Genomic DNA, 7025 nt, shown 5'->3' with positions numbered 1-7025 from the left:
TTTTTTTTTTGCATGTGGATGTCTAGTTTTCTAACACCATTTGTGAAGAGATACATTTTGCTCCTCTGTATTGCCTTTGCTCCTTTGTTAAAAAATCCATTGACCATATTTATAGACGTCTGTTTCTAAGATCTCTTCTGCTGCAGCGATCTTCTGATTCTTTTACAAATGCCACATTGTCTTGATCACTGTAGCTTTATAAGTCTGGAAGTAAGGTAGTGTCAGTTCTCCAATTTTATTTTTCAATATTGTGTTGTTTATTTTGGGTCTTTTGCCTTTCTATATAGAAAGTTTATATAAACTTTTGAATTAGTTTGTTGATAACCACAAAATAACTTGCTGGAATTTTAATTGCTATTGCATGAGTCTATAAATCAAGTTGGGGACTGATATCTTGACAATATAGGGTCTTCTCCATGAACATGGAGTATCTCTATATTTGTTTAGTTCTTTGCTTTTGTCCAGTTTGTAGTTTTTCTTAGACTTAGATCTAATGAACTACATACAGTTTTTTGGAGTGCTAATGTAAATGGTATTGTGTTTTAAATTTGATTCCACTTGTTCTCGTTATTATATAGGAAAATGATTATTTTTTCTTAAGTTATTTGGTTCTTTTCAATATTTTGTCTTTCTTCAAATCTAAGCAAAAATGTATTAGTATTATTAAACTTTAGTTTTGTGCTCTAAACGTTTATATTTTTCATGTAATTTTTCTTTTGTACAATTATCTTGCATCATGTTTTTCTTTAACCTTTCATCATTAGATCAGATATACACTTTACGTCTTCTACTACATATTCACTTAAGAAGGTCTTAAATCAGTTTAATTTATTTTAAAAGCTTTTAATTGTTTTCCTACATCTTGTTTTTTTTTTTTTTTTACAATGTTCCACCTTCAGTTTACTATATTTTGTTACCTCTCATTCAGGATGCTGTTTTCTAATAATTAGATATTTTAGCAGCATTTTCATGTTTATATTTGAAAACTTCTGTTTATCTTTGAATCCTTTTATTGTTCATATTTATGACTGATTTTTATTATTTGTTTCTGAGTCAGATGTTGTCTGCCTTCTCTTATAAGAATTCTTAAAATGTATAGCCCTAAAGAAGCCCACCTTCCTATTTTCTGTGCTTATAAGAAAATCTAAAAGATAGATGTGTGTTTAACTTCTTGTATTAGTTTTCCACTTAAATATTAGTTCTCTTTTACCATAAAATTCTGAATTTTCTATTAAGCTTGTTGACATTTCTTAGCTTCTATTTACTTTTAACTGGGCATAAAATCTTGCAAATAATTCCATTAACTAGGTATTTCATATTTACCCCTTAAATTATCTCAACTATGTAATAAAATCAATTATTATAATAAATTATTTTCAGTTTTGTCCAGGTTTAATTTACTTAGGATGCATTTTCTTGATAATATTTAATTGGAAATGGAGATAACTAGACACGAAACTGCAATACAAATCACAAATCATGGATTTTGATTTATAAGAGATTATCTTTATTCTTAAACCTTTGAGATATAACTAAAATAATAGTTTAGAGAGAGAAGGAAAATAATTTATTTTAGCTCACTTTATTAAAGACGTTTCATTAGTTTAAATGCATGAGAAAGATATATAATAATGCATAACATATGCAAATTTTAAAAGGAAGTAATAATATTATGACCAGTATTTGCAGTTTCTAAATCCTATTTTCCATCTGTAATTTTGACAGACTACTGTAAATGTTAAAATGCATTGTTAATAATTGTTTTCTCTACAAAATTTTTTTGCATTGCTGTTTTACAAAATTACTGTATGAACTAGAGAACAAATTTGCAAATTAAAATACAAATTATTATAAAAAATAAAAACAACATAAAAGGCTAATGATAGTAATACAATTTTCTAAACGCCTATATAAAATCCCAAAGCTTATTCTCATTCCCTAACATAAGGTGTTTGCACTTTTCAGTTATTATTGCTATTGTGGTTATAACTGATAGATTAGTAAGCTAAAAGTACTAGTAAATAATATTGGCAAGATAAACTGCCACATCTCAGAGATTGAAGATTCTTCTATATATTTGTTCAAGGGTATCTTTTCCAAAAAAAGAGAAATTTCAGCTACAACTTGAATATATTAGATTTAGACAGGATGAAATGGTAAATAGAAATAGAAATACAGTTGACTCTTAAACAACATGGGAGTTAGGGGTACCAGCTACCCCACAGTCAAAAGTCCGCTTATAATTTTGACTCCCCAAGAACTTAATAGCCTAATGTTGACCAAAAGACTCACTAATAAGAGTCAAGTAACATATACTTTGTATTTATTGTAAGAATATAGCATACAACATATATAAAGCTAAAGAAAATGTTATAGAATTATAGGGACAATATGTTTACAGTACTATACTGTATTTATCAAACAAAAATCTGTGTTTAGGTAGCAAGCCTGTGTTGTTCAAGGGTCAACTGTACAAGTCATATTCAGAAAACTACTAGTACACTCTTTAGGTGGATAGAAGACATGGAAAGTATTCCTTGGTTTTTCCTCTACCCCTTCTTCTCTTCCTCTTTGGTTATTCCTTATGTATTCTGCATCCCTTGTTTTCTTAATCATTTTGAAAGTTGTCCCTATACATTTGTTCAGTTACTTATATACTGCTTAGTACTTTCAAGGAAAACCAAAAGTTGTCTGTGTATTTTTCAAGGGGATCAAATAGTTTAGGAAATATGTTGCCTACCCCAAAGACTCAGATTTTTGGAGTAGATGCTGAGTTTTCATGAAGAAAATACATATTCTGCTGTTATACTATGTAGCATTCTCAAAATATCAATAATTTCAAGCATAATGTTGGTGTTTCTTAGGTCTTGATACCCTTACTTTTTTTTTTTCTGTCTGCTCCTTTTATTGATTAGATACAGGCTTATTAAACTTTCCAGCTATAATTTTGGATTTGTCTCTTTCTCTTTTGTATTTTGAAGTTCTCATGGTATGTGAACACACATTTAAAATTGTTATGTGTTCTTAATTGACTTTTTATCATATATAAATGACAAAGGGTGACATTACATAAATATAAAAATACCAATCTAACAAAAAACATAGCCACCCTTATTGTGTATGTATAAAACAGAATTGAAAAATGTGTAAGGCAAAAATTGCTAGTACTACAAAGAAAAACAGGAGAGTTGGACACCTCAGCACTCCTCTCTCAACAATAGAACAACTGTACAGTGACATAAAACTCAGCACCATCAGCCAACAGATTGTAATTGACACTTACAAATGCTCTCCAAACAAAAGCAGAATAAACATTCACTTCAAGTTCCCACATGTATGAAAACAGACCAAATACTGAATTATAAAACAAATCTCACCAAATTTACAGGAATTGAAATTTTACAGAGTGTTGTTTGGACACAATGAAAACAAACTGGAAACCAATGTAAGAGGCAACAGAAAAGTCTCCAAACATTTGGCAAGTAAATAATACTTCTAAAAAAAAATTCCTGTGTCAAAGAGGGAATTGCCAGTGAAATAAAAAAAAAAAGACATTGAATTGAATGAAAATGAAAATATCAGTTAAAACAATGTTGAGAAGAAAATTTATAGAACTATATACATACATCAGAAAAGAAGCCTCCAATGAATAATTTATGCTCCCACCTCAAAAAAAAAGTAAAAAAAACCAAAAATAAATAAAAGGAAGTAGACAAGATATTTGCAGAAATCAATGAAATTAAAAAAAAAATAGATATATTAATGAAACAAATAGCTATTTTTTAAAAATCAATTTTTTTTTTTAAAGATTTTATTTATTTATTTGACAGAGAGAGAGAGTACAGGCAGGGGGAGCAGCAGACAGAGGGAGAGGGAGAAGCAGGCTCCAAGCCGAGCAGAGAGGCTGATGTGGGGCTCCATCCCAGGACCCTGGGATCATGACCTGAGCCAAAGGCAGATTCTTAACCAACTGAGCCACCCAGGCATCCCTTAAAAATCAATTGTTAAACCTCTAGCATGATTAACAGAGAAAGAGACAAATTATTAACACTAGGAATTTAAAAAAAAAAAGACTACTGCAAACTCTGAAAACATCAAAAGGATAACAAGGGAATACTAGGAATGATACTACACCCATAAATTTGACAAGTTATTGCAAAAACTCCCAGAAAAGAATCACTAGGCACAGATGGCTCTACTGGAGAATTTTACCAAATATTTAAAGAACTACCACTAATTCTCCGGAATATCATTGAGAAAAAGTGTAAGGAAGGAACATTTAACAATTCATGTTATGAAGATGGTAGGACTCTGACCTCAAAATCAGACAAAGCTAGTAAACACACACACCCCACAGGCTATGATTCATCATTAATGTAGATGCAGAAATTCTGAAGTATTAACAAGTAGATATATATTATATATATATATTTATATAAATATATATTTATATATATGTATAATACACACGCACACACACACACGCACACACCATGAACAAGTTGAGTTTATCCCAGTGATGGAAGGTTGGTTTATAAAAATCAATGTAATCCTCCTACAGGCTGTAGAAGGAATCACATAATCATATCATTTGATGCAGTCAAAATATTTGACAAAACTAATACCTATTCATGGTAAAAAAAAAAAAATCTCAACATGAAGGGAATAAAGGGAGATTTACTTGAAATTATAAAGAACAACTATAAATATCTTACAGGTACCGTTATACTTATGATGAAAGACTAAATGTTACTATCTGGAAGAAAGCAGGTACATATACTCTCATCACTCTTACTCAAAATAGTGCTGGAAGTTCTAGCCTTGTTTAATGAGAGAAGGAAAAATAATGGCATATAGATTGGGAGTAAAACTCCAAATTTTCAGGTGATGTGATTGTCTACATAGAAAATCCCAAGGAAGAACCTCAAAAAAAAAAAAAAAAAATCATTAGAATAAGTGAGTTCAGCAAGATCACAGAATACAAGATAAATATACAAAGATCAATTGAATGTATCTCTACTATCTGAACACGGAGATGCCAAAATTACCAATACAAAACCACTTAAAATTGCTCAGAAAAATGAAAGTCTTAAGTATGAATTTGACAATCACATGTACAAACTTGAATGCTAAAAGCTATACAACACTAACCAAGCCAAAAATCTAAATAAATGGAGAGACATAATAAAAAGACAGCCAGGTTTTAAGAGGGAAATTTATAGCAATACAGGTATACCTCAAGAAGCAAGAAAATCTCAACCTAACATTGTACCTAAAGGAACTAGAGGAAAAAAAAAAAAAAACAGACAAAACCTAAAACCAGCAGAAGGAAGGAAATAAAAAAAATCAGAGCAGAAGGAAGGAAATAAAAAAAATCAGAGAAGAAATAAATTATATAGAAACTAAAAACATAACAGATTAATGAAACCAAGTGCTGCTTAAAAAAAAAAATCAGTAAAATTGATAAACCTTTAGCTAGATTCAAGAAAAAAAAGAGGACTAAAAATCACAAATGAGAGGAGAAACAACAACCAACACCACAGAAATACAAACAATTGTTACAGAATATTATGAAAACCTATATGCCAAGAAATTGGATAACCTAAAAGAAATGGATAAATTCCTAGGAACATAACCTACCTAAACTGAAGCAAGAAGAAATAGAAAATTTGAACAGATTACCAGCAATACAATTGAATCAGTAATCCAAAAACTCCCAATAAACAAAAGTCTAGGACCAGACAGCTTCACAGGGGAATTCTACCAAACATTTAAAGAAAATGTAAATACCTATTTTTCTCAAACTATTCCAGAAAATATAAAAGGAAGGAAAACTTCCAAATTCATTCTATGAGGCCAGCATTACCCTGATACCAAAACCAGATAAACACACACCAAAAAAGAGAACTACAGGCCAATAGCTCTGATGAGCATAGATGCAAAAATCCTCAATAAAATGCTAGTGAACCAAATCCAACAATACATTAAAGAAATCATTCACCACAATCTAATGGGGTTTATTCCTTGTTGCAAGAGTGGTTCGGTATTCGCAAATCAGTCAGTGTGACACATCACATCAATAAGGATAAAACAATAAGATCATTTCAATAGTTGCAGAAAAAACATTTGACAAAGTACAACAACATTGATGATAAAAACCCTCAACAAAGTAGGTTTAGAGGGAAATACCTCAATATAATAAAGGACATCTATGAAAAATCCACAGCTAACATTATACTCAATGGGGAAGAATGGAGAGTTTTTCCCATAAGGTCAGGAACAAGACAAGGATGTCCACTCTCACCACTTTTATCCAACATAGTACTGGAAGTCCTAGCCACAGCATTCAAACAACAAAAAGCATCTAAATTATTAAGGAAGAAGTAAAACTTTCACAATTTGCAGATAACATGTTATTATATGTAGAAAATCCAAAAGACTCTACCAAAAAACTAATAGAACTGATAAATTCAGTAAAGTCTAGAATACAAAAATCAATGTACAGAAATTTGTTGCATTTCTATATATTAATAATGAAGTGGCAGAAAGAGAAACTAAGAAAACAATCCTATTTATAATTGCACCAAAATAATAAAGTACCTAGGAATAAATTTAAAAGATGAAAGACCAGTACTCTGAAAACTATAAAACACTGATAAAAGAAATTAAAGAAAACACAAAGAAATGGGAAGACATTTCTTGCTCATGGGTTGGAAGAATATTGTTAAAGCATCTATATTGTTAAATGTCTATTACATCTACAGAAATAATGCAATCTCTATGAAAATACCAGCAGTATTTTTTACAGAGCAAACAAGCCCAAAATTTGTATGGAACCACAAAAGACCTCAAATAGCAAAAGCAACCTTGAAAAAAGCAAAGCTGGAGTTACCACAATTCCAAACTTCAAGTTATATTACAAAGCTGTAGTCATCAAGGTATCATAGTACTGGCACAAAAATAGGCACATAGGTCAATGCAACATAATAGAAAACCCAGAAATACACCCACAATTATATGGTCAA

This window comes from Halichoerus grypus, chromosome 3 (assembly GCF_964656455.1).
Source record: "Halichoerus grypus chromosome 3, mHalGry1.hap1.1, whole genome shotgun sequence".
Lineage (NCBI taxonomy): Eukaryota > Metazoa > Chordata > Mammalia > Carnivora > Phocidae > Halichoerus > Halichoerus grypus.
This window is presented reverse-complemented; position numbering follows the sequence as displayed.